General features: G+C 43.9%; 51 non-coding genes across 51 annotated transcripts; 14 read left to right on the top strand and 37 right to left on the bottom strand.

The window, feature by feature from the left end:
* The first annotated feature begins 130 nt into the window (after nt 1–130).
* On the top strand, nt 131–203 carry trnar-ccg (transfer RNA arginine (anticodon CCG)). Its single transcript has one exon. It is a non-coding gene; the product is annotated as a tRNA-Arg (tRNA).
* A 784-nt stretch (nt 204–987) lies between these two features.
* trnap-cgg (transfer RNA proline (anticodon CGG)) lies at nt 988–1,059 on the bottom strand. The gene has a single exon. It is a non-coding gene; the product is annotated as a tRNA-Pro (tRNA).
* Nucleotides 1,060–1,342: 283 nt separating this feature from the next.
* trnap-agg (transfer RNA proline (anticodon AGG)) lies at nt 1,343–1,414 on the bottom strand. Its single transcript has one exon. It is a non-coding gene; the product is annotated as a tRNA-Pro (tRNA).
* A 286-nt stretch (nt 1,415–1,700) lies between these two features.
* Nucleotides 1,701–1,772, bottom strand: trnas-aga (transfer RNA serine (anticodon AGA)). Its single transcript has one exon. It is a non-coding gene; the product is annotated as a tRNA-Ser (tRNA).
* Nucleotides 1,773–1,931: 159 nt separating this feature from the next.
* trnar-ccg (transfer RNA arginine (anticodon CCG)) lies at nt 1,932–2,004 on the top strand. The gene has a single exon. It is a non-coding gene; the product is annotated as a tRNA-Arg (tRNA).
* A 785-nt stretch (nt 2,005–2,789) lies between these two features.
* Nucleotides 2,790–2,861, bottom strand: trnap-cgg (transfer RNA proline (anticodon CGG)). The gene has a single exon. It is a non-coding gene; the product is annotated as a tRNA-Pro (tRNA).
* Nucleotides 2,862–3,111: 250 nt separating this feature from the next.
* Nucleotides 3,112–3,183, bottom strand: trnap-agg (transfer RNA proline (anticodon AGG)). The gene has a single exon. It is a non-coding gene; the product is annotated as a tRNA-Pro (tRNA).
* A 286-nt stretch (nt 3,184–3,469) lies between these two features.
* On the bottom strand, nt 3,470–3,541 carry trnap-agg (transfer RNA proline (anticodon AGG)). Its single transcript has one exon. It is a non-coding gene; the product is annotated as a tRNA-Pro (tRNA).
* A 159-nt stretch (nt 3,542–3,700) lies between these two features.
* Nucleotides 3,701–3,773, top strand: trnar-ccg (transfer RNA arginine (anticodon CCG)). The gene has a single exon. It is a non-coding gene; the product is annotated as a tRNA-Arg (tRNA).
* A 784-nt stretch (nt 3,774–4,557) lies between these two features.
* trnap-cgg (transfer RNA proline (anticodon CGG)) lies at nt 4,558–4,629 on the bottom strand. The gene has a single exon. It is a non-coding gene; the product is annotated as a tRNA-Pro (tRNA).
* A 283-nt stretch (nt 4,630–4,912) lies between these two features.
* On the bottom strand, nt 4,913–4,984 carry trnap-agg (transfer RNA proline (anticodon AGG)). Its single transcript has one exon. It is a non-coding gene; the product is annotated as a tRNA-Pro (tRNA).
* A 286-nt stretch (nt 4,985–5,270) lies between these two features.
* On the bottom strand, nt 5,271–5,342 carry trnas-aga (transfer RNA serine (anticodon AGA)). The gene has a single exon. It is a non-coding gene; the product is annotated as a tRNA-Ser (tRNA).
* A 159-nt stretch (nt 5,343–5,501) lies between these two features.
* Nucleotides 5,502–5,574, top strand: trnar-ccg (transfer RNA arginine (anticodon CCG)). Its single transcript has one exon. It is a non-coding gene; the product is annotated as a tRNA-Arg (tRNA).
* A 782-nt stretch (nt 5,575–6,356) lies between these two features.
* trnap-cgg (transfer RNA proline (anticodon CGG)) lies at nt 6,357–6,428 on the bottom strand. Its single transcript has one exon. It is a non-coding gene; the product is annotated as a tRNA-Pro (tRNA).
* A 285-nt stretch (nt 6,429–6,713) lies between these two features.
* On the bottom strand, nt 6,714–6,785 carry trnap-agg (transfer RNA proline (anticodon AGG)). The gene has a single exon. It is a non-coding gene; the product is annotated as a tRNA-Pro (tRNA).
* A 159-nt stretch (nt 6,786–6,944) lies between these two features.
* On the top strand, nt 6,945–7,017 carry trnar-ccg (transfer RNA arginine (anticodon CCG)). The gene has a single exon. It is a non-coding gene; the product is annotated as a tRNA-Arg (tRNA).
* A 1,137-nt stretch (nt 7,018–8,154) lies between these two features.
* On the bottom strand, nt 8,155–8,226 carry trnap-agg (transfer RNA proline (anticodon AGG)). Its single transcript has one exon. It is a non-coding gene; the product is annotated as a tRNA-Pro (tRNA).
* A 284-nt stretch (nt 8,227–8,510) lies between these two features.
* Nucleotides 8,511–8,582, bottom strand: trnap-agg (transfer RNA proline (anticodon AGG)). Its single transcript has one exon. It is a non-coding gene; the product is annotated as a tRNA-Pro (tRNA).
* A 159-nt stretch (nt 8,583–8,741) lies between these two features.
* Nucleotides 8,742–8,814, top strand: trnar-ccg (transfer RNA arginine (anticodon CCG)). Its single transcript has one exon. It is a non-coding gene; the product is annotated as a tRNA-Arg (tRNA).
* Nucleotides 8,815–9,955: 1,141 nt separating this feature from the next.
* trnap-agg (transfer RNA proline (anticodon AGG)) lies at nt 9,956–10,027 on the bottom strand. The gene has a single exon. It is a non-coding gene; the product is annotated as a tRNA-Pro (tRNA).
* Nucleotides 10,028–10,186: 159 nt separating this feature from the next.
* On the top strand, nt 10,187–10,259 carry trnar-ccg (transfer RNA arginine (anticodon CCG)). Its single transcript has one exon. It is a non-coding gene; the product is annotated as a tRNA-Arg (tRNA).
* Nucleotides 10,260–11,046: 787 nt separating this feature from the next.
* trnap-cgg (transfer RNA proline (anticodon CGG)) lies at nt 11,047–11,118 on the bottom strand. Its single transcript has one exon. It is a non-coding gene; the product is annotated as a tRNA-Pro (tRNA).
* Nucleotides 11,119–11,401: 283 nt separating this feature from the next.
* On the bottom strand, nt 11,402–11,473 carry trnap-agg (transfer RNA proline (anticodon AGG)). Its single transcript has one exon. It is a non-coding gene; the product is annotated as a tRNA-Pro (tRNA).
* A 159-nt stretch (nt 11,474–11,632) lies between these two features.
* trnar-ccg (transfer RNA arginine (anticodon CCG)) lies at nt 11,633–11,705 on the top strand. The gene has a single exon. It is a non-coding gene; the product is annotated as a tRNA-Arg (tRNA).
* Nucleotides 11,706–12,492: 787 nt separating this feature from the next.
* On the bottom strand, nt 12,493–12,564 carry trnap-cgg (transfer RNA proline (anticodon CGG)). The gene has a single exon. It is a non-coding gene; the product is annotated as a tRNA-Pro (tRNA).
* Nucleotides 12,565–12,847: 283 nt separating this feature from the next.
* Nucleotides 12,848–12,919, bottom strand: trnap-agg (transfer RNA proline (anticodon AGG)). The gene has a single exon. It is a non-coding gene; the product is annotated as a tRNA-Pro (tRNA).
* Nucleotides 12,920–14,294: 1,375 nt separating this feature from the next.
* On the bottom strand, nt 14,295–14,366 carry trnap-cgg (transfer RNA proline (anticodon CGG)). The gene has a single exon. It is a non-coding gene; the product is annotated as a tRNA-Pro (tRNA).
* Nucleotides 14,367–14,649: 283 nt separating this feature from the next.
* On the bottom strand, nt 14,650–14,721 carry trnap-agg (transfer RNA proline (anticodon AGG)). The gene has a single exon. It is a non-coding gene; the product is annotated as a tRNA-Pro (tRNA).
* Nucleotides 14,722–15,005: 284 nt separating this feature from the next.
* trnap-agg (transfer RNA proline (anticodon AGG)) lies at nt 15,006–15,077 on the bottom strand. Its single transcript has one exon. It is a non-coding gene; the product is annotated as a tRNA-Pro (tRNA).
* Nucleotides 15,078–15,236: 159 nt separating this feature from the next.
* Nucleotides 15,237–15,309, top strand: trnar-ccg (transfer RNA arginine (anticodon CCG)). Its single transcript has one exon. It is a non-coding gene; the product is annotated as a tRNA-Arg (tRNA).
* A 1,136-nt stretch (nt 15,310–16,445) lies between these two features.
* On the bottom strand, nt 16,446–16,517 carry trnap-agg (transfer RNA proline (anticodon AGG)). Its single transcript has one exon. It is a non-coding gene; the product is annotated as a tRNA-Pro (tRNA).
* Nucleotides 16,518–16,801: 284 nt separating this feature from the next.
* trnap-agg (transfer RNA proline (anticodon AGG)) lies at nt 16,802–16,873 on the bottom strand. The gene has a single exon. It is a non-coding gene; the product is annotated as a tRNA-Pro (tRNA).
* Nucleotides 16,874–17,032: 159 nt separating this feature from the next.
* trnar-ccg (transfer RNA arginine (anticodon CCG)) lies at nt 17,033–17,105 on the top strand. The gene has a single exon. It is a non-coding gene; the product is annotated as a tRNA-Arg (tRNA).
* Nucleotides 17,106–17,888: 783 nt separating this feature from the next.
* Nucleotides 17,889–17,960, bottom strand: trnap-cgg (transfer RNA proline (anticodon CGG)). Its single transcript has one exon. It is a non-coding gene; the product is annotated as a tRNA-Pro (tRNA).
* A 283-nt stretch (nt 17,961–18,243) lies between these two features.
* Nucleotides 18,244–18,315, bottom strand: trnap-agg (transfer RNA proline (anticodon AGG)). Its single transcript has one exon. It is a non-coding gene; the product is annotated as a tRNA-Pro (tRNA).
* Nucleotides 18,316–18,597: 282 nt separating this feature from the next.
* trnap-agg (transfer RNA proline (anticodon AGG)) lies at nt 18,598–18,671 on the bottom strand. Its single transcript has one exon. It is a non-coding gene; the product is annotated as a tRNA-Pro (tRNA).
* Nucleotides 18,672–18,830: 159 nt separating this feature from the next.
* trnar-ccg (transfer RNA arginine (anticodon CCG)) lies at nt 18,831–18,903 on the top strand. Its single transcript has one exon. It is a non-coding gene; the product is annotated as a tRNA-Arg (tRNA).
* Nucleotides 18,904–19,681: 778 nt separating this feature from the next.
* trnap-cgg (transfer RNA proline (anticodon CGG)) lies at nt 19,682–19,753 on the bottom strand. The gene has a single exon. It is a non-coding gene; the product is annotated as a tRNA-Pro (tRNA).
* Nucleotides 19,754–20,036: 283 nt separating this feature from the next.
* Nucleotides 20,037–20,108, bottom strand: trnap-agg (transfer RNA proline (anticodon AGG)). The gene has a single exon. It is a non-coding gene; the product is annotated as a tRNA-Pro (tRNA).
* A 281-nt stretch (nt 20,109–20,389) lies between these two features.
* On the bottom strand, nt 20,390–20,463 carry trnap-agg (transfer RNA proline (anticodon AGG)). Its single transcript has one exon. It is a non-coding gene; the product is annotated as a tRNA-Pro (tRNA).
* A 1,014-nt stretch (nt 20,464–21,477) lies between these two features.
* Nucleotides 21,478–21,549, bottom strand: trnap-cgg (transfer RNA proline (anticodon CGG)). Its single transcript has one exon. It is a non-coding gene; the product is annotated as a tRNA-Pro (tRNA).
* A 283-nt stretch (nt 21,550–21,832) lies between these two features.
* Nucleotides 21,833–21,904, bottom strand: trnap-agg (transfer RNA proline (anticodon AGG)). Its single transcript has one exon. It is a non-coding gene; the product is annotated as a tRNA-Pro (tRNA).
* A 286-nt stretch (nt 21,905–22,190) lies between these two features.
* trnas-aga (transfer RNA serine (anticodon AGA)) lies at nt 22,191–22,262 on the bottom strand. Its single transcript has one exon. It is a non-coding gene; the product is annotated as a tRNA-Ser (tRNA).
* A 159-nt stretch (nt 22,263–22,421) lies between these two features.
* On the top strand, nt 22,422–22,494 carry trnar-ccg (transfer RNA arginine (anticodon CCG)). The gene has a single exon. It is a non-coding gene; the product is annotated as a tRNA-Arg (tRNA).
* Nucleotides 22,495–23,276: 782 nt separating this feature from the next.
* Nucleotides 23,277–23,348, bottom strand: trnap-cgg (transfer RNA proline (anticodon CGG)). Its single transcript has one exon. It is a non-coding gene; the product is annotated as a tRNA-Pro (tRNA).
* Nucleotides 23,349–23,632: 284 nt separating this feature from the next.
* Nucleotides 23,633–23,704, bottom strand: trnap-agg (transfer RNA proline (anticodon AGG)). Its single transcript has one exon. It is a non-coding gene; the product is annotated as a tRNA-Pro (tRNA).
* Nucleotides 23,705–23,989: 285 nt separating this feature from the next.
* trnap-agg (transfer RNA proline (anticodon AGG)) lies at nt 23,990–24,061 on the bottom strand. Its single transcript has one exon. It is a non-coding gene; the product is annotated as a tRNA-Pro (tRNA).
* A 159-nt stretch (nt 24,062–24,220) lies between these two features.
* trnar-ccg (transfer RNA arginine (anticodon CCG)) lies at nt 24,221–24,293 on the top strand. The gene has a single exon. It is a non-coding gene; the product is annotated as a tRNA-Arg (tRNA).
* A 1,137-nt stretch (nt 24,294–25,430) lies between these two features.
* On the bottom strand, nt 25,431–25,502 carry trnap-agg (transfer RNA proline (anticodon AGG)). The gene has a single exon. It is a non-coding gene; the product is annotated as a tRNA-Pro (tRNA).
* A 284-nt stretch (nt 25,503–25,786) lies between these two features.
* trnap-agg (transfer RNA proline (anticodon AGG)) lies at nt 25,787–25,858 on the bottom strand. The gene has a single exon. It is a non-coding gene; the product is annotated as a tRNA-Pro (tRNA).
* A 159-nt stretch (nt 25,859–26,017) lies between these two features.
* On the top strand, nt 26,018–26,090 carry trnar-ccg (transfer RNA arginine (anticodon CCG)). Its single transcript has one exon. It is a non-coding gene; the product is annotated as a tRNA-Arg (tRNA).
* Nucleotides 26,091–26,470: the final 380 nt, after the last annotated feature.

The following is a 26,470-nucleotide window of genomic DNA, read 5'->3' as shown; positions in this document are numbered from 1 at the left end:
CCACAAATTTAGTGAAGCTCACCTGTATAACGGAACGTGTTCTGTTGTCGAGATACTTAAGTGCAGATATTTGAGCTTCAAAAACTACTTCAAGGGATACTACAGATTGACGGCCAACTTTGCCAAACAAGGCCCGGTGGCCTAATGGATAAGGAATCAGCCTCCGGAGCTGAGGATTGTGGGTTCAAGTCCCACCTGGGTCGTCTTTGATGGGCTACCTTTAAGATGGCTTTGTGAGAATTTCAAGGAGGATTTTTCAATGACTATATCCATGATGACCGCACGATTGGAATTATCATAATGATAACCATATATCACTATGAAAGAAGAATTTAAAAGAGAATTCCACAAAGTGTTTTTTTAACACAAGTCACAACAAAAGTAGCTGTCTACTCATCAAGACTGATTCTGCATCTTCAGCATCAATAAATTGTCTTCTGCCACTCATGCTTTGCCCATGAAGTCAACAGTGCCAATGAGAGCTTTGGCCATCTAATTGCAGAAAAACGCACGGCACACCAGTGAAGGGCTCTAAAAGTCAACAGCAGCATACAGACTATATCTTACTTGACTTTGAACCATAAGGCATCAGCCTCCGTCCAAGGACGTGGTTGAATGAGTTAGCTCTAAGCAAAAGGTCAATGACTGTACAAAGAAACTCCAAGGACATGTATTTCTGTGCTCATGGTTTTAATTCAACTATGACTGATGTAAAATGGTTTGAATCCCAAAACCCCTGCAGAAAGTTCAATTTGGCCGAAGTATCAGCCTCTAATGCAAGAGAACGTGACATCAAGCACCATGTTGTCTGCAGCAAAAGTTCTGATATCAAATGGTTGTTAAAGCAAAGCAACCATCGGAAACAGTGTCAGAAAACCCTTGAACTCATTCTAAATGCTAGAGGGCTCAGTCGGGAATTGAATATAGTTTAAATAGAAAGCGTTTGTTGTTAGGAAGCCGAGGAAGTTAGCTTGCGTTGAAACGGCTGGGCTCGTCCGGGATTTGAACCCGGGACCTCTCGCACCCGAAGCGAGAATCATACCCCTAGACCAACGAGCCAGACCAGAATCACCTATGGCTACGTGTGTACACATCTACAGTCACTTAATGTGGCCCTCTAAAAGATTGGGCAGGCACTAGTTTTAATAGAAAACACTTGTCGTTAGGAAGCCGCATTTCCTGGAAGGCAGCGACTCTGAGTATGGCCTGCACAAGGAAGAAAAAAACACGACCTTTGACTGAATCTGGGATATGTTGTAGTACAGATGAACAACAGTAATTATTTCAAAACCACAGCAGTTTTTATCTAAGCTCAACGTAGCCAGCTTGCTTTGAAACGGCTGGGCTCGTCCGGGATTTGAACCCGGGACCTCTCGCACCCTAAGCGAGAATCATACCCCTAGACCAACGAGCCTGACTGCGAACACCAACAGCTACGTGTGTACACATGTACAGTCACTGAATGTTGCCCTCTAAAAGATTGGGCAGGCACTAATTTTAATAGAAAACGCTTGCCGTTAGGAAGCCGCATTTCCTGGAAGGCAGCGACTCTGAGTATGGTCTGTACAAGGAAAAAAAAAAACACTTGACCTTTGACTGAATCTGGGCTATGTTGTAGTACAGATGAACAAAAGTAATTATTTCAAAACCTCAGCAGTTTTGAGGTGGGCTCAACGCAGCCAGCTTGCAATGAAACGACTGGGCTCATCCGGGATTTGAACCCGGGACCTCTCGCACTCTAAGCGAGAATCATACCCCTAGACCAACGAGCCTCTCCGGTACACCATGTTTTGTGTGGGTACCACAAATTTAGTGAAGCTCACCTGTATAACGGAACGTGTTCTGTTGTCGAGATACTTAAGTGTAGATATTTAAGCTTCAAAAACTACTTCAAGGGATACTACAGATTGACGGCCAACTTTGCCAAACAAGGCCCGGTGGCCTAATGGATAAGGCGTCAGCCTCCGGAGCTGAGGATTGTTGGTTCAAATCCCACCTGGGTCGTCTTTGATGGGCTACCTTTAAGATGGCTTTGTGAGAATTTCAAGGAGGATTTTTCAATGACTATATCCATGATGACCGCACGATTGGAATTATCATAATGATAACCATATATCACTATGAAAGACGAATTTAAAAGAGAATTCCACAAAGTGTTTTTTTAACACAAGTCACAACAAAAGTAGCTGTCTACTCATCAAGACTGATTCTGCATCTTCAGCATCAATAAATTGTCTTCTGCCACTCATGCTTTGCCCATGAAGTCAACAGTGCCAATGAGAGCTTTGGCCATCTAATTGCAGAAAAACGCACGGCACACCAGTGAAGGGCTCTAAAAGTCAACAGCAGCATACAGACTATATCTTAGGCTTGACTTTGAACCATAAGGCATCAGCCTCCGTCCAAGGACGTGGTTGAATGAGCTAGCTCTAAGCAAAAGGTCAATGACTGTACAAAGAAACTCCAAGGACATGTATTTCTGTGCTCATGGTTTTAATTCAACTATGACTGATGTAAAATGGTTTGAATCCCAAAACCCCTGCAGAAAGTTCAATTTGGCCGAAATATCAGCCTCTGATGCTAGAGAACGTGACATCAAGCACCATGTTGTCTGCAGCAAAAGTTCTGATATCAAATGGTTGTTAAAGCAAAGCAACCATCGGAAACAGTGTCAGAAAACCTTGAACTCATTCTAAATGCTAGAGGGCTCAGTCGGGAATTGAATATAATTGAAATAGAAAGCGTTTGTTGTTAGGAAGCCGAGGAAGTTAGCTTGCTTTGAAACGGCTGGGCTCGTCCGGGATTTGAACCTGGGACCTCTCGCACCCGAAGCGAGAATCATACCCCTAGACCAACGAGCCAGACCAGAATCACATATGGCTACGTGTGTACACATCTACAGTCACTTAATGTGGCCCTCTAAAAGATTGGGCAGGCACTAGTTTTTTTTTTCCTTTTTTTTCCCTTGTACTGGCCTGTACAAGGAAAAAAAAAACACGATCTTTGACTGAATCTTGGATATGTTGTAGTACAGATGAACAACAGTAATTATTTCAAAACCACAGTAGTTTTTATCTAAGCTCAACGTAGCCAGCTGGCTTTGAAACGGCTGGGCTCGTCCGGGATTTGAACCCGGGACCTCTCGCACCCTAAGCGAGAATCATACCCCTAGACCAACGAGCCTGACTGCAAACACCAACAGCTACGTGTGTTCACATGTACAGTCACTGAATGTTGCCCTCTAAAAGATTGGGCAGGCACTAATTTTAATAGAAAACGCTTGCCGTTAGGAAGCCGCATTTCCTGGAAGGCAGCGACTCTGAGTATGGTCTGAACAAGGAAAAAAACAAACACTTGACCTTTGACTGAATCTGGGCTATGTTGTAGTACAGATGACCAAAAGTAATTATTTCAAAACCTCAGCAGTTTTGAGGTGGGCTCAACGCAGCCAGCTTGCAATATAACGACTGGGCTCATCCGGGATTTGAACCCAGGACCTCTCGCACCCTAAGCGAGAATCATACCCCTAGACCAACGAGCCTCTCCGGTATGCCATGTTTTGTGTGGGTACCACAAATTTAGTGAAGCTCACCTGTATAACGGAACGTGTTCTGTTGTCGAGATACTTAAGTGCAGATATTTGAGCTTCAAAAACTACTTCAAGGGATACTACAGATTGACGGCCAACTTTGCCAAACAAGGCCCGGTGGCCTAATGGATAAGGAATCAGCCTCCGGAGCTGAGGATTGTGGGTTCAAGTCCCACCTGGGTCGTCTTTGATGGGCTACCTTTAAGATGGCTTTGTGAGAATTTCAAGGAGGATTTTTCAATGACTATATCCATGATGACCGCACGATTGGAATTATCATAATGATAACCATATATCACTATGAAAGAAGAATTTAAAAGAGAATTCCACAAAGTGTTTTTTTAACACAAGTCACAACAAAAGTAGCTGTCTACTCATCAAGACTGATTCTGCATCTTCAGCATCAATAAATTGTCTTCTGCCACTCATGCTTTGCCCATGAAGTCAACAGTGCCAATGAGAGCTTTGGCCATCTAATTGCAGAAAAACGCACGGCACACCAGTGAAGGGCTCTAAAAGTCAACAGCAGCATACAGACTATATCTTACTTGACTTTGAACCATAAGGCATCAGCCTCCGTCCAAGGACGTGGTTGAATGAGTTAGCTCTAAGCAAAAGGTCAATGACTGTACAAAGAAACTCCAAGGACATGTATTTCTGTGCTCATGGTTTTAATTCAACTATGACTGATGTAAAATGGTTTGAATCCCAAAACCCCTGCAGAAAGTTCAATTTGGCCGAAGTATCAGCCTCTGATGCTAGAGAACGTGACATCAAGCACCATGTTGTCTGCAGCAAAAGTTCTGATATCAAATGGTTGTTAAAGCAAAGCAACCATCGGAAACAGTGTCAGAAAACCCTTGAACTCATTCTAAATGCTAGAGGGCTCAGTCGGGAATTGAATATAGTTTAAATAGAAAGCGTTTGTTGTTAGGAAGCCGAGGAAGTTAGCTTGCGTTGAAACGGCTGGACTCGTCCGGGATTTGAACCCGGGACCTCTCGCACCCGAAGCGAGAATCATACCCCTAGACCAACGAGCCAGACCAGAATCACCTATGGCTACGTGTGTACACATCTACAGTCACTTAATGTGGCCCTCTAAAAGATTGGGCAGGCACTAGTTTTAATAGAAAACACTTGTCGTTAGGAAGCCGCATTTCCTGGAAGGCAGCGACTCTGAGTATGGCCTGCACAAGGAAGAAAAAAACACGACCTTTGACTGAATCTGGGATATGTTGTAGTACAGATGAACAACAGTAATTATTTCAAAACCACAGCAGTTTTTATCTAAGCTCAACGTAGCCAGCTTGCTTTGAAACGGCTGGGCTCGTCCGGGATTTGAACCCGGGACCTCTCGCACCCTAAGCGAGAATCATACCCCTAGACCAACGAGCCTGACTGCGAACACCAACAGCTACGTGTGTACACATGTACAGTCACTGAATGTTGCCCTCTAAAAGATTGGGCAGGCACTAATTTTAATAGAAAACGCTTGCCGTTAGGAAGCCGCATTTCCTGGAAGGCAGCGACTCTGAGTATGGTCTGTACAAGGAAAAAAAAAAACACTTGACCTTTGACTGAATCTGGGCTATGTTGTAGTACAGATGAACAAAAGTAATTATTTCAAAACCTCAGCAGTTTTGAGGTGGGCTCAACGCAGCCAGCTTGCAATGAAACGACTGGGCTCATCCGGGATTTGAACCCGGGACCTCTCGCACTCTAAGCGAGAATCATACCCCTAGACCAACGAGCCTCTCCGGTACACCATGTTTTGTGTGGGTACCACAAATTTAGTGAAGCTCACCTGTATAACGGAACGTGTTCTGTTGTCGAGATACTTAAGTGTAGATATTTAAGCTTCAAAAACTACTTCAAGGGATACTACAGATTGACGGCCAACTTTGCCAAACAAGGCCCGGTGGCCTAATGGATAAGGCGTCAGCCTCCGGAGCTGAGGATTGTTGGTTCAAATCCCACCTGGGTCGTCTTTGATGGGCTACCTTTAAGATGGCTTTGTGAGAATTTCAAGGAGGATTTTTCAATGACTATATCCATGATGACCGCACGATTGGAATTATCATAATGATAACCATATATCACTATGAAAGACGAATTTAAAAGAGAATTCCACAAAGTGTTTTTTTAACACAAGTCACAACAAAAGTAGCTGTCTACTCATCAAGACTGATTCTGCATCTTCAGCATCAATAAATTGTCTTCTGCCACTCATGCTTTGCCCATGAAGTCAACAGTGCCAATGAGAGCTTTGGCCATCTAATTGCAGAAAAACGCACGGCACACCAGTGAAGGGCTCTAAAAGTCAACAGCAGCATACAGACTATATCTTAGGCTTGACTTTGAACCATAAGGCATCAGCCTCCGTCCAAGGACGTGGTTGAATGAGCTAGCTCTAAGCAAAAGGTCAATGACTGTACAAAGAAACTCCAAGGACATGTATTTCTGTGCTCATGGTTTTAATTCAACTATGACTGATGTAAAATGGTTTGAATCCCAAAACCCCTGCAGAAAGTTCAATTTGGCCGAAGTATCAGCCTCTGATGCTAGAGAACGTGACATCAAGCACCATGTTGTCTGCAGCAAAAGTTCTGATATCAAATGGTTGTTAAAGCAAAGCAACCATCGGAAACAGTGTCAGAAAACCCTTGAACTCATTCTAAATGCTAGAGGGCTCAGGAATTGAATATAATTGAAATAGAAAGCTTTTGTTGTTAGGAAGCCGAGGAAGTTAGCTTGCTATGAAACAGCTGGGCTCGTCCGGGATTTGAACCCAGGACCTCTCGCACCCGAAGCGAGAATCATACCCCTAGACCAACGAGCCAGACCAGAATCACCTATGGCTACGTGTGTACACATATACAGTCACTTAATGTTGCCCTCTAAAAGATTGGGCAGGCACTAATTTTAATAGAAAACGCTTGCCGTTAGGATGCCGCATTTCCTGGAAGGCAGCGACTCTGAGTATGGTCCGTACAAGGAAAAAAAAAACACTTGACCTTTGACTGAATCTGGGCTATGTTGTAGTACAGATGAACAAAAGTAATTATTTCAAAAACTCAGCAGTTTTGAGGTGGGCTCAACGCAGCCAGCTTGCTATGAAACGACTGGGCTTGTCCGGGATTTGAACCCGGGACCTCTCGCACCCTAAGCGAGAATCATACCCCTAGACCAACGAGCCTTTCCGGTATGCCATGTTTTGTGTGGGTACCACAAATTTAGTGAAGCTCACCTGTATAACGGAACGTGTTCTGTTGTCGAGATACTTAAGTGTAGATATTTGAGCTTCAAAAACTACTTCAAGTGATACTACAGATTGACGGCCAACTTTGCCAAACAAGACCCGGTGGCCTAATGGATAAGGCATCAGCCTCCGGAGCTGAGGATTGTGGGTTCAAGTCCCACCTGGGTCGTCTTTGATGGGCTACCTTTAAGATGGCTTTGTGAGAATTTCAAGGAGGATATATGACTATATCCATGATGACCGCACGATTGGAATTATCATAATGATAACCATATATCACTATGAAAGACGAATTTAAAAGAGAATTCCACAAAGTGTTTTTTTAACACAAGTCACAACAAAAGTAGCTGTCTACTCATCAAGACTGATTCTGCATCTTCAGCATCAATAAATTGTCTTCTGCCACTCATGCTTTGCCCATGAAGTCAACAGTGCCAATGAGAGCTTTGGCCATCTAATTGCAGAAAAATGCACGGCACACCAGTGAAGGGCTCTAAAAGTCAACAGCAGCATACAGACTATATCTTAGGCTTGACTTTGAACCATAAGGCATCAGCCTCCGTCCAAGGACGTGGTTGAATGAGCTAGCTCTAAGCAAAAGGTCAATGACTGTACAAAGAAACTCCAAGGACATGTATTTCTGTGCTCATCGTTTTAATTCAACTATGACTGATGTAAAATGGTTTGAATCCCAAAACCCCTGCAGAAAGTTCAATTTGGCCGAAGTATCAGCCTCTGATGCTAGAGAACGTGACATCAAGCACCATGTTGTCTGCAGCAAAACTTCTGATATCAAATGGTTGTTAAAGCAAAGCAACCATCGGAAACAGTGTCAGAAAACCCTTGAACTCATTCTAAATGCTAGAGGGCTCAGTCGGGAATTGAATATAATTGAAATAGAAAGCGTTTGTTGTTAGGAAGCCGAGGAAGTTAGCTTGCTTTGAAACGGCTGGGCATGTCCGGGATTTGAACCCGGGACCTCTCGCACCCGAAGCAAGAATCATACCCCTAGACCAACGAGCCAGACCAAATTCACCTATGGCTACGTGTGTACACATGTACATTCACTTAATGTGGCCCTCTAAAAGATTGGGCAGGCACTAGTTTTAATAGAAAACACTTGTCGTTAGGAAGCCGCATTTCCTGGAAGGCAGCGACTCTGAGTATGGCCTGTACAAGGAAAAAAAAAACACGACCTTTGACTGAATCTTGGATATGTTGTAGTACAGATGAACAACAGTAATTATTTCAAAACCACAGTAGTTTTTATCTAAGCTCAACGTAGCCAGCTGGCTTTGAAACGGCTGGGCTCGTCCGGGATTTGAACCCGGGACCTCTCGCACCCTAAGCGAGAATCATACCCCTAGACCAACGAGCCTGACTGCGAACACCAACAGCTACGTGTGTACACATGTACAGTCACTGAATGTTGCCCTCTAAAAGATTGGGCAGGCACTAATTTTAATAGAAAACGCTTGCCGTTAGGAAGCCGCATTTCCTGGAAGGCAGCGACTCTGAGTATGGTCTGTACGAGGAAACAAAAACACTTGACCTTTGACTGAATCTGGGCTATGTTGTAGTACAGATGAACAACAGTAATTATTTCAAAACCTCAGCAGTTTTGAGGTGGGCTCAACGCATCCAGCTTGCAATGAAACGACTGGGCTCATCCGGGATTTGAACCCGGGACCTCTCACACCCTAAGCGAGAATCATACCCCTAGACCAACGAGCCTCTCCGGTACGCCATGTTTTGTGTGGGTACCACAAATTTAGTGAAGCTCACCTGTATAACGGAACGTGTTCTGTTGTCGAGATACTTAAGTGTAGATATTTGAGCTTCAAAAACTACTTCAAGGGATACTACAGATTGACGGCCAACTTTGCCAAACAAGGCCCGATGGCCTAATGGATAAGGCATCAGCCTCCGGAGCTGAGGATTGTGGGTTCAAGTCCCACCTGGGTCATCTTTGATGGGCTACCTTTAAGATGGCTTTGTGAGAATTTCAAGGAGGATTTTTCAATGACTATATCCATGATGACCGCACGATTGGAATTATCATAATGATAACCATATATCACTATGAAAGACGAATTTAAAAGAGAATTCCACAAAGTGTTTTTTTAACTCAAGTCACAACAAAAGTAGCTGTCTACTCATCAAGACTGATTCTGCATCTCCAGCATCAATAAATTGTCTTCTGCCACTCATGCTTTGCCCATGAAGTCAACAGTGCCAATGAGAGCTTTGGCCATCTAATTGCAGAAAAACGCACGGCACACCAGTGAAGGGCTCTAAAAGTCAACAGCAGCATACAGACTATATCTTAGGCTTGACTTTGAACCATAAGGCATCAGCCTCCGTCCAAGGACGTGGTTGAATGAGCTAGCTCTAAGCAAAAGGTCAATGACTATACAAAGAAACTCCAAGGACATGTATTTCTGTGCTCATGGTTTTAATTCAACTATGACTGATGTAAAATGGTTTGAATCCCAAAACCCCTGCAGAAAGTTCAATTTGGCCGAAGTATCAGCCTCTGATGCTAGAGAACGTGACATCAAGCACCATGTTGTCTGCAGCAAAAGTTCTGATATCAAATGGTTGTTAAAGCAAAGCAACCATCGGAAACAGTGTCAGAAAACCCTTGAACTCATTCTAAATGCTAGAGGGCTCAGTCGGGAATTGAATATAATTGAAATAGAAAGCGTTTGTTGTTAGGAAGCCAAGGAAGTTAGCTTGCTTTGAAACGGCTGGGCTCGTCCAGGATTTGAACCCAGGACCTCTCGCACCCGAAGCGAGAATCATAACCCTAGACCAACGAGCCAGACCAGAATCACCTATGGCTACGTGTGTACACATCTACAGTCACTTAATGTGGCCCTCTAAAAGATTGGGCAGGCACTAGTTTTAATAGAAAACACTTGTCGTTAGGAAGCCGCATTTCCTGGAAGGCAGCGACTCTGAGTATGGCCTGCACAAGGAAGAAAAAAACACGACCTTTGACTGAATCTGGGATATGTTGTAGTACAGATGAACAACAGTAATTATTTCAAAACCAAATTAGTTTTTATCTAAGCTCAACGTAGCCAGCTTGCTTTGAAACGGCTGGGCTCGTCCGGGATTTGAACCCGGGACCTCTCGCACCCTAAGCGAGAATCATACCCCTAGACCAACGAGCCTCTCCGGTATGCCATGTTTTGTGTGGGTACCACAAATTTAGTGAAGCTCACCTGTATAACGGAACGTGTTCTGTTGTCGAGATACTTAAGTGTAGATATTTGAGCTTCAAAAACTACTTCAAGGGATACTACAGATTGACGGCCAACTTTGCCAAACAAGGCCCGGTGGCCTAATGGATAAGGCATCAGCCTCCGGAGCTGAGGATTGTGGGTTCAAGTCCCACCTGGGTCATCTTTGATGGGCTACCTTTAAGATGGCTTTGTGAGAATTTCAAGGAGGATTTTTCAATGACTATATCCATGATGACCGCACGATTGGAATTATCATAATGATAACCATATATCACTATGAAAGACGAATTTAAAAGAGAATTCCACAAAGTGTTTTTTTTAACTCAAGTCACAACAAAAGTAGCTGTCTACTCATCAAGACTGATTCTGCATCTTCAGCATCAAAAAATTGTCTTCTGCCACTCATGCTTTGCCCATGAAGTCAAAAGTGCCAATGAGAGCTTTGGCCATCTAATTGCAGAAAAACGCACGGCACACCAGTGAAGGGCTCTAAAAGTCAACAGCAGCATACAGACTATATCTTAGGCTTGACTTTGAACCATAAGGCATCAGCCTCCGTCCAAGGACGTGGTTGAATGAGCTAGCTCTAAGCAAAAGGTCAATGACTGTACAAAGAAACTCCAAGGACATGTATTTCTGTGCTCATCGTTTTAATTCAACTATGACTGATGTAAAATGGTTTGAATCCCAAAACCCCTGCAGAAAGTTCAATTTGGCCGAAGTATCAGCCTCTGATGCTAGAGAACGTGACATCAAGCACCATGTTGTCTGCAGCAAAACTTCTGATATCAAATGGTTGTTAAAGCAAAGCAACCATCGGAAACAGTGTCAGAAAACCCTTGAACTCATTCTAAATGCTAGAGGGCTCAGTCGGGAATTGAATATAATTGAAATAGAAAGCGTTTGTTGTTAGGAAGCCGAGGAAGTTAGCTTGCTTTGAAACGGCTGGGCTCGTCCGGGATTTGAACCCGGGATCTCTCGCACCCGAAGCGAGAATCATACCCCTAGACCAACGAGCCAGACCAGAAACACCTATGGCTACGTGTGTACACATGTACAGTCACTTAATGTGGCCCTCTAAAAGATTGGGCAGGCACTAGTTTTAATAGAAAACACTTGTCGTTAGGAAGCCGCATTTCCTGGAAGGCAGCGACTCTGAGTATGGCCTGCACAAGGAAGAAAAAAACACGACCTTTGACTGAATCTGGGATATGTTGTAGTACAGATGAACAACAGTAATTATTTCAAAACCAAATTAGTTTTTATCTAAGCTCAACGTAGCCAGCTTGCTTTGAAACGGCTGGGCTCGTCCGGGATTTGAACCCGGGACCTCTCGCACCCTAAGCGAGAATCATACCCCTAGACCAACGAGCCTCTCCGGTATGCCATGTTTTGTGTGGGTACCACAAATTTAGTGAAGCTCACCTGTATAACGGAACGTGTTCTGTTGTCGAGATACTTAAGTGTAGATATTTGAGCTTCAAAAACTACTTCAAGGGATACTACAGATTGACGGCCAACTTTGCCAAACAAGGCCCGGTGGCCTAATGGATAAGGCATCAGCCTCCGGAGCTGAGGATTGTGGGTTCAAGTCCCACCTGGGTCATCTTTGATGGGCTACCTTTAAGATGGCTTTGTGAGAATTTCAAGGAGGATTTTTCAATGACTATATCCATGATGACCGCACGATTGGAATTATCATAATGATAACCATATATCACTATGAAAGACGAATTTAAAAGAGAATTCCACAAAGTGTTTTTTTTAACTCAAGTCACAACAAAAGTAGCTGTCTACTCATCAAGACTGATTCTGCATCTTCAGCATCAAAAAATTGTCTTCTGCCACTCATGCTTTGCCCATGAAGTCAAAAGTGCCAATGAGAGCTTTGGCCATCTAATTGCAGAAAAACGCACGGCACACCAGTGAAGGGCTCTAAAAGTCAACAGCAGCATACAGACTATATCTTAGGCTTGACTTTGAACCATAAGGCATCAGCCTCCGTCCAAGGACGTGGTTGAATGAGCTAGCTCTAAGCAAAAGGTCAATGACTGTACAAAGAAACTCCAAGGACATGTATTTCTGTGCTCATCGTTTTAATTCAACTATGACTGATGTAAAATGGTTTGAATCCCAAAACCCCTGCAGAAAGTTCAATTTGGCCGAAGTATCAGCCTCTGATGCTAGAGAACGTGACATCAAGCACCATGTTGTCTGCAGCAAAACTTCTGATATCAAATGGTTGTTAAAGCAAAGCAACCATCGGAAACAGTGTCAGAAAACCCTTGAACTCATTCTAAATGCTAGAGGGCTCAGTCGGGAATTGAATATAATTGAAATAGAAAGCGTTTGTTGTTAGGAAGCCGAGGAAGTTAGCTTGCTTTGAAACGGCTGGGCTCGTCCGGGATTTGAACCCGGGATCTCTCGCACCCGAAGCGAGAATCATACCCCTAGACCAACGAGCCAGACCAGAAACACCTATGGCTACGTGTGTACACATGTACAGTCACTTAATGTGGCCCTCTAAAAGATTGGGCAGGCACTAGTTTTAATAGAAAACACTTGTCGTTAGGAAGCCGCATTTCCTGGAAGGCAGCGACTCTGAGTATGGCCTGCACAAGGAAAAAAAAAACACGACCTTTGACTGAATCTGGGATATGTTGTAGTACAGATGAACAACAGTAATTATTTCAAAACCACAGTAGTTTTTATCTAAGCTTAACGTAGCCAGCTGGCTTTGAAACGGCTGGGCTCGTCCGGGATTTGAACCCGGGACCTCTCGCACCCTAAGCGAGAATCATACCCCTAGACCAACGAGCCTGTCTGCGAACACCAACAGCTACGTGTGTACACATGTACAGTCACTGAATGTTGCCCTCTAAAAGATTGGGCAGGCACTAATTTTAATAGAAAACGCTTGCCGTTAGGAAGCCGCATTTCCTGGAAGGCAGCGACTCTGAGTATGGTCTGTACAAGGAAAAAAAAAACACTTGACCTTTGACTGAATCTGGGCTATGTTGTAGTACAAATGAACAAAAGTAATTATTTCAAAACCTCAGCAGTTTTGAGGTGGGCTCAACGCAGCCAGCTTGCTATGAAACGACTGGGCTCGTCCGGGATTTGAACCCTGGATCTCTCGCACCCTAAGCGAGAATCATACCCCTAGACCACCGAGCCTCTCCGGTATGCCATGTTTTGTGTGGGTACCACAAATTTAGTGAAGCTCACCTGTATAACGGAACGTGTTCTGTTGTCGAGATACTTAAGTGCAGATATTTGAGCTTCAAAAACTACTTCAAGGGATACTACAGATTGACGGCCAACTTTGCCAAACAAGGCCCGGTGGCCTAATGGATAAGGATTTAGCATCCGGAGCTGAGGATTGTGGGTTCAAGTCCCACCTGGGTCGTCTTTGATGGGCTACCTTTAAGATGGCTTTGTGAGAATTTCAAGGAGGATTTTTCAATGACTATATCCATGATGACCTCACGATTGGAATTATCATAATGATAACCATATATCACTATGAAAGAAGAATTTAAAAGAGAATTCCACAAAGTGTTTTTTTAACACAAGTCACAACAAAAGTAGCTGTCTACTCATCAAGACTGATTCTGCATCTTCAGCATCAATAAATTGTCTTCTGCCACTCATGCTTTGCCCATGAAGTCAACAGTGCCAATGAGAGCTTTGGCCATCTAATTGCAGAAAAACACACGACACACCAGTGAAGGGCTCTAAAAGTCAACAGCAGCATACAGACTATATCTTAGGCTTGACTTTGAACCATAAGGCATCAGCCTCCGTCCAAGGACGTGGTTGAATGAGCTAGCTCTAAGCAAAAGGTCAATGACTGTACAAAGAAACTCCAAGGACATGTATTTCTGTGCTCATGGTTTTAATTCAACTATGACTGATGTAAAATGGTTTGAATCCCAAAACCCCTGCAGAAAGTTCAATTTGGCCGAAGTATCAGCCTCTGATGCTAGAGAACGTGACATCAAGCACCATGTTGTCTGCAGCAAAAGTTCTGATATCAAATGGTTGTTAAAGCAAAGCAACCATCGGAAACAGTGTCAGAAAACCCTTGAACTCATTCTAAATGCTAGAGGGCTCAGTCGGGAATTGAATATAATTGAAATAGAAAGCGTTTGTTGTTAGGAAGCTGAGGAATTTAGCTTGCTTTGAAACAGCTGGGCTCGTCCGGGATTTGAACCCGGGACCTCTCGCAACCGAAGCGAGAATCATACCCCTAGACCAACGAGCCAGACCAGAATAGCCTATGGCTACGTGTGTACACATGTACAGTCACTTAATGTGGCCCTCTAAAAGATTGGGCAGGCACTAGTTTTAATAGAAAACACTTGCCGTTAGGAAGCCGCATTTCCTGGAAGGCAGCGACTCTGAGTATGGCCTGCACAAGGAAGAAAAAAACACGACCTTTGACGGAATCTGGGATATGTTGTAGTACAGATGAACAACAGTAATTATTTCAAAACCACAGTAGTTTTTATCTAAGCTCAACGTAGCCAGCTTGCTTTGAAACGGCTGGGCTCGTCCGGGATTTGAACCCGGGACCTCTCGCACCCTAAGCGAGAATCATACCCCTAGACCAACGAGCCTGACTGCGAACACCAACAGCTACGTGTGTACACATGTACAGTCACTGAATGTTGCCCTCTAAAAGATTGGGCAGGCACTAATTTTAATAGAAAACGCTTGCCGTTAGGAAGCCGCATTTCCTGGAAGGCAGCGACTCTGAGTATGGTCCGTACAAGGAAAAAAAAACACTTGACCTTTGACTGAATCTGGGCTATGTTGTAGTACAGATGAACAAAAGTAATTATTTCAAAAACTCAGCAGTTTTGAGGTGGGCTCAACGCAGCCAGCTTGCTATGAAACGACTGGGCTTGTCCGGGATTTGAACCCGGGACCTCTCGCACCCTAAGCGAGAATCATACCCCTAGACCAACGAGCCTCTCCGGTATGCCATGTTTTGTGTGGGTACCACAAATTTAGTGAAGCTCACCTGTATAACGGAACGTGTTCTGTTGTCGAGATACTTAAGTGTAGATATTTGAGCTTCAAAAACTACTTCAAGGGATACTACAGATTGACGGCCAACTTTGCCAAACAAGGCCCGGTGGCCTAATGGATAAGGCATCAGCCTCCGGAGCTGAGGATTGGGGGTTCAAGTCCCACCTGGGTCGTCTTTGATGGGCTACCTTTAAGATGGCTTTGTGAGAATTTCAAGGAGGATATATGACTATATCCATGATGACCGCACGATTGGAATTATCATAATGATAACCATATATCACTATGAAAGACGAATTTAAAAGAGAATTCCACAAAGTGTTTTTTTAACACAAGTCACAACAAAAGTAGCTGTCTACTCATCAAGACTGATTCTGCATCTTCAGCATCAATAAATTGTCTTCTGCCACTCATGCTTTGCCCATGAAGTCAACAGTGCCAATGAGAGCTTTGGCCATCTAATTGCAGAAAAATGCACGGCACACCAGTGAAGGGCTCTAAAAGTCAACAGCAGCATACAGACTATATCTTAGGCTTGACTTTGAACCATAAGGCATCAGCCTCCGTCCAAGGACGTGGTTGAATGAGCTAGCTCTAAGCAAAAGGTCAATGACTGTACAAAGAAACTCCAAGGACATGTATTTCTGTGCTCATCGTTTTAATTCAACTATGACTGATGTAAAATGGTTTGAATCCCAAAACCCCTGCAGAAAGTTCAATTTGGCCGAAGTATGAGCCTCTGATGCTAGAGAACGTGACATCAAGCACCATGTTGTCTGCAGCAAAACTTCTGATATCAAATGGTTGTTAAAGCAAAGCAACCATCGGAAACAGTGTCAGAAAACCCTTGAACTCATTCTAAATGCTAGAGGGCTCAGTCGGGAATTGAATATAATTGAAAAAGAAAGGGTTTGTTGTTAGGAAGCCGAGGAAGTTAGCTTGCTTTGAAACGGCTGGGCTTGTCCGGGATTTGAACCCAGGACCTCTCGCACCCGAAGCAAGAATCATACCCCTAGACCAACGAGCCAGACCAGAATCACCTATGGCTACGTGTGTACACATGTACAGTCACTTAATGTGGCCCTCTAAAAGATTGGGCAGGCACTAGTTTTAATAGAAAACACTTGTCGTTAGGAAGCCGCATTTCCTGGAAGGCAGCGACTCTGAGTATCGCCTGTACAAGGAAAAAAAAACACGACCTTTGACTGAATCTTGGATATGTTGTAGTACATATGAACAACAGTAATTATTTCAAAACCACAGTAGTTTTTATCTAAGCTCAACGTAGTCAGCGTGCTTTGAAACGGCTGGGCTCGTCCGGGATTTGAACCCGGGACCTCTCGCACCCTAAGCGAGAATCATACCCCTAGACCAACGAGCCTGACTGCAAACACCAACAGCTACGTGTGTACACATGTACAGTCACTGAATGTTGCCCTCTAAAAGATTGGGCAGGCACTAATTTTAATAGAAAACGCTTGCCGTTAGGAAGCCGCATTTCCTGGAAGGCAGCGACTCTGAGTATGGTCTGTACAAGGAAAAAAAAACACTTGACCTTTGACTGAATCTGGGCTATGTTGTAGTACAGATGAACAAAAGTAATTATTTCAAAACCTCAGCAGTTTTGAGGTGGGCTCAACGTAGCCAGCTTGCTATGAAACGACTGGGCTCGTCCGGGATTTGAACCCGGGACCTCTCGCACCCTAAGCGAGAATCATACCCCTAGACCAACGAGCCTCTCCGGTATGCCATGTTTTGTCTGGGTACCACAAATTTAGTGAAGCTCACCTGTATAACGGAACGTGTTCTGTTGTCGAGATACTTAAGTGTAGATATTTGAGCTTCAAAAACTACTTCAAGGGATACTACAGATTGACGGCCAACTTTGCCAAACAAGGCCCGGTGGCCTAATGGATAAGGCATCAGCCTCCGGAGCTGAGGATTGTTGGTTCAAGTCCCACCTGGGTCGTCTTTGATGGGCTAGCTTTAAGATGGCTTTGTGAGAATTTCAAGGAGGATTTTTCAATGACTATATCCATGATGACCGCACAATTGGAATTATCATAATGATAACCATATACCACTATGAAAGACGAATTTAAAAGAGAATTCCACAAAGTGTTTTTTTTTAAAAAAGTCACAACAAAAGTAGCTGTCTACTCATCAAGACTGATTCTGCATCTTCAGCATCAATAAATTGTCTTCTGCCACTCATGCTTTGCCCATGAAGTCAACAGTGCCAATGAGAGCTTTGGCCATCTAATTGCAGAAAAACGCACGGCACACCAGTGAAGGGCTCTAAAAGTCAACAGCAGCATACAGACTATATCTTAGGCTTGACTTTGAACCATAAGGCATCAGCCTCCGTCCAAGGACGTGGTTGAATGAGCTAGCTCTAAGCAAAAGGTCAATGACTGTACAAAGAAACTCCAAGGACATGTATTTCTGTGCTCATCGTTTTAATTAAACTATGACTGATGTAAAATGGTTTGAATCCCAAAACCCCTGCAGAAAGTTCAATTTGGCCGAAGTATCAGCCTCTGATGCTAGAGAACGTGACATCAAGCACCATGTTGTCTGCAGCAAAAGTTCTGATATCAAATGGTTGTTAAAGCAAAGCAACCATCGGAAACAGTGTCAGAAAACCCTTGAACTCATTCTAAATGCTAGAGGGCTCAGGAATTGAATATAATTGAAATAGAAAGCTTTTGTTGTTGGGAAGCCGAGGAAGTTAGCTTGCTTTGAAACAGCTTGGCTCGTCCAGGATTTGAACCCAGGACCTCTCGCACCCGAAGCGAGAATCATACCTCTAGACCAACGAGCCAGACCAGAATCACCTATGGCTACGTGTGTACACATGTACAGTCACTTAATGTGGCCCTCTAAAAGATTGGGCAGGCACTAGTTTTAATAGAAAACACTTGTCGTTAGGAAGCCGCATTTCCTGGAAGGCAGCAACTCTGAGTATGGCCTGCACAAGGAAAAAAAAAACACGACCTTTGACTGAATCTGGGATATGTTGTAGTACAGATGAACAACAGTAATTATTTCAAAACCACAGTAGTTTTTATCTAAGCTCAACGTAGCCAGCTTGCTTTGAAACGGCTGGGCTCGTCCGGGATTTGAACCCGGGACCTCTCGCACCCTAAGCGAGAATCATACCCCTAGACCAACGAGCCTGACTGCGAACACCAACAGCTACGTGTGTACACATGTACAGTCACTGAATGTTGCCCTCTAAAAGATTGGGCAGGCACTAATTTTAATAGAAAACGCTTGCCGTTAGGAAGCCGCATTTCCTGGAAGGCAGCGACTCTGAGTATGGTCTGTACAAGGAAAAAAAAACACTTGACCTTTGACTGAATCTGGGCTATGTTGTAGTACAGATGAACAAAAGTAATTATTTCAAAAACTCAGCAGTTTTGAGGTGGGCTCAACGCAGCCAGCTTGCTATGAAACGACTGGGCTCGTCCGGGATTTGAACCCGGGACCTCTCGCACCCTAAGCGAGAATCATACCCCTAGACCAACGAGCATCTCCGGTATGCCATGTTTTGTGTGGGTACCACAAATTTAGTGAAGCTCACCTGTATAACGGAACGTGTTCTGTTGTCGAGATACTTAAATGTAGATATTTGAGCTTCAAAAACTACTTCAAGGGATACTACAGATTGACGGCCAACTTTGCCAAACATGGCCCGATGGCCTAATGGATAAGGCATCAGCCTCCGGAGCTGAGGATTGTGGGTTCAAGTCCCACCTGGGTCGTCTTTGATGGGCTACCTTTAAGATGGCTTTGTGAGAATTTCAAGGAGGATATATGACTATATCCATGATGACCGCACAATTGGAATTATCATAATGATAACCATATACCACTATGAAAGACGAATTTAAAAGAGAATTCCACAAAGTGTTTTTTTAACACAAGTCACAACAAAAGTAGCTGTCTACTCATCAAGACTGATTCTGCATCTTCAGCATCAATAAATTGTCTTCTGCCACTCATGCTTTGCCCATGAAGTCAACAGTGCCAATGAGAGCTTTGGCCATCTAATTGCAGAAAAACGCACGGCACACCAGTGAAGGGCTCTAAAAGTCAACAGCAGCATACAGACTATATCTTAGGCTTGACTTTGAACCATAAGGCATCAGCCTCCGTCCAAGGACGTGGTTGAATGAGCTAGCTCTAAGCAAAAGGTCAATGACTGTACAAAGAAACTCCAAGGACATGTATTTCTGTGCTCATCGTTTTAATTAAACTATGACTGATGTAAAATGGTTTGAATCCCAAAACCCCTGCAGAAAGTTCAATTTGGCCGAAGTATCAGCCTCTGATGCTAGAGAACGTGACATCAAGCACCATGTTGTCTGCAGCAAAAGTTCTGATATCAAATGGTTGTTAAAGCAAAGCAACCATCGGAAACAGTGTCAGAAAACCCTTGAACTCATTCTAAATGCTAGAGGGCTCAGGAATTGAATATAATTGAAATAGAAAGCTTTTGTTGTTGGGAAGCCGAGGAAGTTAGCTTGCTTTGAAACAGCTGGGCTCGTCCGGGATTTGAACCCAGGACCTCTCGCACCCGAAGCGAGAATCATACCCCTAGACCAACGAGCCAGACCAGAATCACCTATGGCTACGTGTGTACACATGTACAGTCACTTAATGTGGCCCTCTAAAAGATTGGGCAGGCACTAGTTTTAATAGAAAACACTTGTCGTTAGGAAGCCGCATTTCCTGGAAGGCAGCAACTCTGAGTATGGCCTGCACAAGGAAAAAAAAAACACGACCTTTGACTGAATCTGGGATATGTTGTAGTACAGATGAACAACAGTAATTATTTCAAAACCACAGTAGTTTTTATCTAAGCTCAACGTAGCCAGCTTGCTTTGAAACGGCTGGGCTCGTCCGGGATTTGAACCCGGGACCTCTCGCACCCTAAGCGAGAATCATACCCCTAGGCCAACGAGCCTGACTGCGAACACCAACAGCTACGTGTGAACACATGTACAGTCACTGAATGTTGCCCTCTAAAAGATTGGGCAGGCACTAATTTTAATAGAAACAAATGCCGTTAGGAAGCCGCATTTCCTGGAAGGCAGCGACTCTGAGTATGGTCTGTACAAGGAAAAAAAAACACTTGACCTTTGACTGAATCTGGGCTATGTTGTAGTACAGATGAACAAAAGTAATTATTTCAAAAACTCAGCAGTTTTGAGGTGGGCTCAACGCAGCCAGCTTGCTATGAAACGACTGGGCTCGTCCGGGATTTGAACCCGGGACCTCTCGCACCCTAAGCGAGAATCATACCCCTAGACCAACGAGCATCTCCGGTATGCCATGTTTTGTGTGGGTACCACAAATTTAGTGAAGCTCACCTGTATAACGGAACGTGTTCTGTTGTCGAGATACTTAAGTGTAGATATTTGAGCTTCAAAAACTACTTCAAGGGATACTACAGATTGACAGCCAACTTTGCCAAACATGGCCAGGTGGCCTAATGGATAAGGCATCAGCCTCCGGAGCTGAGGATTGTGGGTTCAAGTCCCAACTGGGTCGTCTTTGATGGGCTACCTTTAAGATGGCTTTGTGAGAATTTCAAGGAGGATATATGACTATATCCATGATGACCGCACGATTGGAATTATCATAATGATAACCATATATCACTATGAAAGACGAATTTAAAAGAGAATTCCACAAAGTGTTTTTTTAACACAAGTCACAACAAAAGTAGCTGTCTACTCATCAAGACTGATTCTGCATCTTCAGCATCAATAAATTGTCTTCTGCCACTCATGCTTTGCCCATGAAGTCAACAGTGCCAATGAGAGCTTTGGCCATCTAATTGCAGAAAAACGCACGGCACACCAGTGAAGGGCTCTAAAAGTCAACAGCAGCATACAGACTATATCTTAGGCTTGACTTTGAACCATAAGGCATCAGCCTCCGTCCAAGGACGTGGTTGAATGAACTAGCTCTAAGCAAAAGGTCAATGACTGTACAAAGAAACTCCAAGGACATGTATTTCTGTGCTCATGGTTTTAATTCAACTATGGCTGATGTAAAATGGTTTGAATCCCAAAACCCCTGCAGAAAGTTCAATTTGGCCGAAGTATGAGCCTCTGATGCTAGAGAACGTGACATCAAGCACCATGTTGTCTGCAGCAAAAGTTCTGATATCAAATGGTTGTTAAAGCAAAGCAACCATCGGAAACAGTGTCAGAAAACCCTTGAACTCATTCTAAATGCTAGAGGGCTCAGTCGGGAATTGAATATAGTTTAAATAGAAAGCGTTTGTTGTTAGGAAGCCGAGGAAGTTAGCTTGCGTTGAAACGGCTGGGCTCGTCCGGGATTTGAACCCGGGACCTCTCGCACCCGAAGCGAGAATCATACCCCTAGACCAACGAGCCAGACCAGAATCACCTATGGCTACGTGTGTACACATCTACAGTCACTTAATGTGGCCCTCTAAAAGATTGGGCAGGCACTAGTTTTAATAGAAAACACTTGTCGTTAGGAAGCCGCATTTCCTGGAAGGCAGCGACTCTGAGTATGGCCTGCACAAGGAAGAAAAAAACACGACCTTTGACTGAATCTGGGATATGTTGTAGTACAGATGAACAACAGTAATTATTTCAAAACCACAGCAGTTTTTATCTAAGCTCAACGTAGCCAGCTTGCTTTGAAACGGCTGGGCTCGTCCGGGATTTGAACCCGGGACCTCTCGCACCCTAAGCGAGAATCATACCCCTAGACCAACGAGCCTGACTGCGAACACCAACAGCTACGTGTGTACACATGTACAGTCACTGAATGTTGCCCTCTAAAAGATTGGGCAGGCACTAATTTTAATAGAAAACGCTTGCCGTTAGGAAGCCGCATTTCCTGGAAGGCAGCGACTCTGAGTATGGTCTGTACAAGGAAAAAAAAAAACACTTGACCTTTGACTGAATCTGGGCTATGTTGTAGTACAGATGAACAAAAGTAATTATTTCAAAACCTCAGCAGTTTTGAGGTGGGCTCAACGCAGCCAGCTTGCAATGAAACGACTGGGCTCATCCGGGATTTGAACCCGGGACCTCTCGCACTCTAAGCGAGAATCATACCCCTAGACCAACGAGCCTCTCCGGTACACCATGTTTTGTGTGGGTACCACAAATTTAGTCAAGCTCACCTGTATAACGGAACGTGTTCTGTTGTCGAGATACTTAAGTGTAGATATTTAAGCTTCAAAAACTACTTCAAGGGATACTACAGATTGACGGCCAACTTTGCCAAACAAGGCCCGGTGGCCTAATGGATAAGGCGTCAGCCTCCGGAGCTGAGGATTGTTGGTTCAAATCCCACCTGGGTCGTCTTTGATGGGCTACCTTTAAGATGGCTTTGTGAGAATTTCAAGGAGGATTTTTCAATGACTATATCCATGATGACCGCACGATTGGAATTATCATAATGATAACCATATATCACTATGAAAGACGAATTTAAAAGAGAATTCCACAAAGTGTTTTTTTAACACAAGTCACAACAAAAGTAGCTGTCTACTCATCAAGACTGATTCTGCATCTTCAGCATCAATAAATTGTCTTCTGCCACTCATGCTTTGCCCATGAAGTCAACAGTGCCAATGAGAGCTTTGGCCATCTAATTGCAGAAAAACGCACGGCACACCAGTGAAGGGCTCTAAAAGTCAACAGCAGCATACAGACTATATCTTAGGCTTGACTTTGAACCATAAGGCATCAGCCTCCGTCCAAGGACGTGGTTGAATGAGCTAGCTCTAAGCAAAAGGTCAATGACTGTACAAAGAAACTCCAAGGACATGTATTTCTGTGCTCATGGTTTTAATTCAACTTTGACTGATGTAAAATGGTTTGAATCCCAAAACCCCTGCAGAAAGTTCAATTTGGCCGAAGTATCAGCCTCTGATGCTAGAGAACGTGACATCAAGCACCATGTTGTCTGCAGCAAAAGTTCTGATATCAAATGGTTGTTAAAGCAAAGCAACCATCGGAAACAGTGTCAGAAAACCCTTGAACTCATTCTAAATGCTAGAGGGCTCAGGAATTGAATATAATTGAAATAGAAAGCTTTTGTTGTTAGGAAGCCGAGGAAGTTAGCTTGCTATGAAACAGCTGGGCTCGTCCGGGATTTGAACCCAGGACCTCTCGCACCCGAAGCGAGAATCATACCCCTAGACCAACGAGCCAGACCAGAATCACCTATGGCTACGTGTGTACACATATACAGTCACTTAATGTGGCCCTCTAAAAGATTGGGCAGGCACTAGTTTTAATAGAAAACACTTGTCGTTAGGAAGCCGCATTTCCTGGAAGGCAGCAACTCTGAGTATGGCCTGCACAAGGAAAAAAAAAAACACGACCTTTGACTGAATCTGGGATATGTTGTAGTACAGATGAACAACAGTAATTATTTCAAAACCACAGTAGTTTTTATCTAAGCTCAACGTAGCCAGCTTGCTTTGAAACGGCTGGGCTCGTCCGGGATTTGAACCCGGGACCTCTCGCACCCTAAGCGAGAATCATACCGCTAGACCAACGAGCCTGACTGCGAACACCAACAGCTACGTGTGTACACATGTACAGTCACTGAATGTTGCCCTCTAAAAGATTGGGCAGGCACTAATTTTAATAGAAAACGCTTGCCGTTAGGATGCCGCATTTCCTGGAAGGCAGCGACTCTGAGTATGGTCCGTACAAGGAAAAAAAAAACACTTGACCTTTGACTGAATCTGGGCTATGTTGTAGTACAGATGAACAAAAGTAATTATTTCAAAAACTCAGCAGTTTTGAGGTGGGCTCAACGCAGCCAGCTTGCTATGAAACGACTGGGCTTGTCCGGGATTTGAACCCGGGACCTCTCGCACCCTAAGCGAGAATCATACCCCTAGACCAACGAGCCTTTCCGGTATGCCATGTTTTGTGTGGGTACCACAAATTTAGTGAAGCTCACCTGTATAACGGAACGTGTTCTGTTGTCGAGATACTTAAGTGTAGATATTTGAGCTTCAAAAACTACTTCAAGTGATACTACAGATTGACGGCCAACTTTGCCAAACAAGACCCGGTGGCCTAATGGATAAGGCATCAGCCTCCGGAGCTGAGGATTGTGGGTTCAAGTCCCACCTGGGTCGTCTTTGATGGGCTACCTTTAAGATGGCTTTGTGAGAATTTCAAGGAGGATATATGACTATATCCATGATGACCGCACGATTGGAATTATCATAATGATAACCATATATCACTATGAAAGACGAATTTAAAAGAGAATTCCACAAAGTGTTTTTTTAACACAAGTCACAACAAAAGTAGCTGTCTACTCATCAAGACTGATTCTGCATCTTCAGCATCAATAAATTGTCTTCTGCCACTCATGCTTTGCCCATGAAGTCAACAGTGCCAATGAGAGCTTTGGCCATCTAATTGCAGAAAAATGCACGGCACACCAGTGAAGGGCTCTAAAAGTCAACAGCAGCATACAGACTATATCTTAGGCTTGACTTTGAACCATAAGGCATCAGCCTCCGTCCAAGGACGTGGTTGAATGAGCTAGCTCTAAGCAAAAGGTCAATGACTGTACAAAGAAACTCCAAGGACATGTATTTCTGTGCTCATCGTTTTAATTCAACTATGACTGATGTAAAATGGTTTGAATCCCAAAACCCCTGCAGAAAGTTCAATTTGGCCGAAGTATCAGCCTCTGATGCTAGAGAACGTGACATCAAGCACCATGTTGTCTGCAGCAAAACTTCTGATATCAAATGGTTGTTAAAGCAAAGCAACCATCGGAAACAGTGTCAGAAAACCCTTGAACTCATTCTAAATGCTAGAGGGCTCAGTCGGGAATTGAATATAATTGAAATAGAAAGCGTTTGTTGTTAGGAAGCCGAGGAAGTTAGCTTGCTTTGAAACGGCTGGGCATGTCCGGGATTTGAACCCGGGACCTCTCGCACCCGAAGCAAGAATCATACCCCTAGACCAACGAGCCAGACCAAATTCACCTATGGCTACGTGTGTACACATGTACATTCACTTAATGTGGCCCTCTAAAAGATTGGGCAGGCACTAGTTTTAATAGAAAACACTTGTCGTTAGGAAGCCGCATTTCCTGGAAGGCAGCGACTCTGAGTATGGCCTGTACAAGGAAAAAAAAAACACGACCTTTGACTGAATCTTGGATATGTTGTAGTACAGATGAACAACAGTAATTATTTCAAAACCACAGTAGTTTTTATCTAAGCTCAACGTAGCCAGCTGGCTTTGAAACGGCTGGGCTCGTCCGGGATTTGAACCCGGGACCTCTCGCACCCTAAGCGAGAATCATACCCCTAGACCAACGAGCCTGACTGCGAACACCAACAGCTACGTGTGTACACATGTACAGTCACTGAATGTTGCCCTCTAAAAGATTGGGCAGGCACTAATTTTAATAGAAAACGCTTGCCGTTAGGAAGCCGCATTTCCTGGAAGGCAGCGACTCTGAGTATGGTCTGTACGAGGAAACAAAAACACTTGACCTTTGACTGAATCTGGGCTATGTTGTAGTACAGATGAACAACAGTAATTATTTCAAAACCTCAGCAGTTTTGAGGTGGGCTCAACGCATCCAGCTTGCAATGAAACGACTGGGCTCATCCGGGATTTGAACCCGGGACCTCTCACACCCTAAGCGAGAATCATACCCCTAGACCAACGAGCCTCTCCGGTACGCCATGTTTTGTGTGGGTACCACAAATTTAGTGAAGCTCACCTGTATAACGGAACGTGTTCTGTTGTCGAGATACTTAAGTGTAGATATTTGAGCTTCAAAAACTACTTCAAGGGATACTACAGATTGACGGCCAACTTTGCCAAACAAGGCCCGATGGCCTAATGGATAAGGCATCAGCCTCCGGAGCTGAGGATTGTGGGTTCAAGTCCCACCTGGGTCATCTTTGATGGGCTACCTTTAAGATGGCTTTGTGAGAATTTCAAGGAGGATTTTTCAATGACTATATCCATGATGACCGCACGATTGGAATTATCATAATGATAACCATATATCACTATGAAAGACGAATTTAAAAGAGAATTCCACAAAGTGTTTTTTTAACTCAAGTCACAACAAAAGTAGCTGTCTACTCATCAAGACTGATTCTGCATCTCCAGCATCAATAAATTGTCTTCTGCCACTCATGCTTTGCCCATGAAGTCAACAGTGCCAATGAGAGCTTTGGCCATTTAATTGCAGAAAAACGCACGGCACACCAGTGAAGGGCTCTAAAAGTCAACAGCAGCATACAGACTATATCTTAGGCTTGACTTTGAACCA

The sequence above is a fragment of the Pseudorasbora parva genome, chromosome 4 (assembly GCF_024679245.1).
Source record: "Pseudorasbora parva isolate DD20220531a chromosome 4, ASM2467924v1, whole genome shotgun sequence".
Classification (NCBI taxonomy): Eukaryota; Metazoa; Chordata; class Actinopteri; order Cypriniformes; family Gobionidae; genus Pseudorasbora; species Pseudorasbora parva.
Note: the sequence above shows the minus strand (reverse complement) of the source record. Positions and strands in the feature narration are given on the sequence as shown.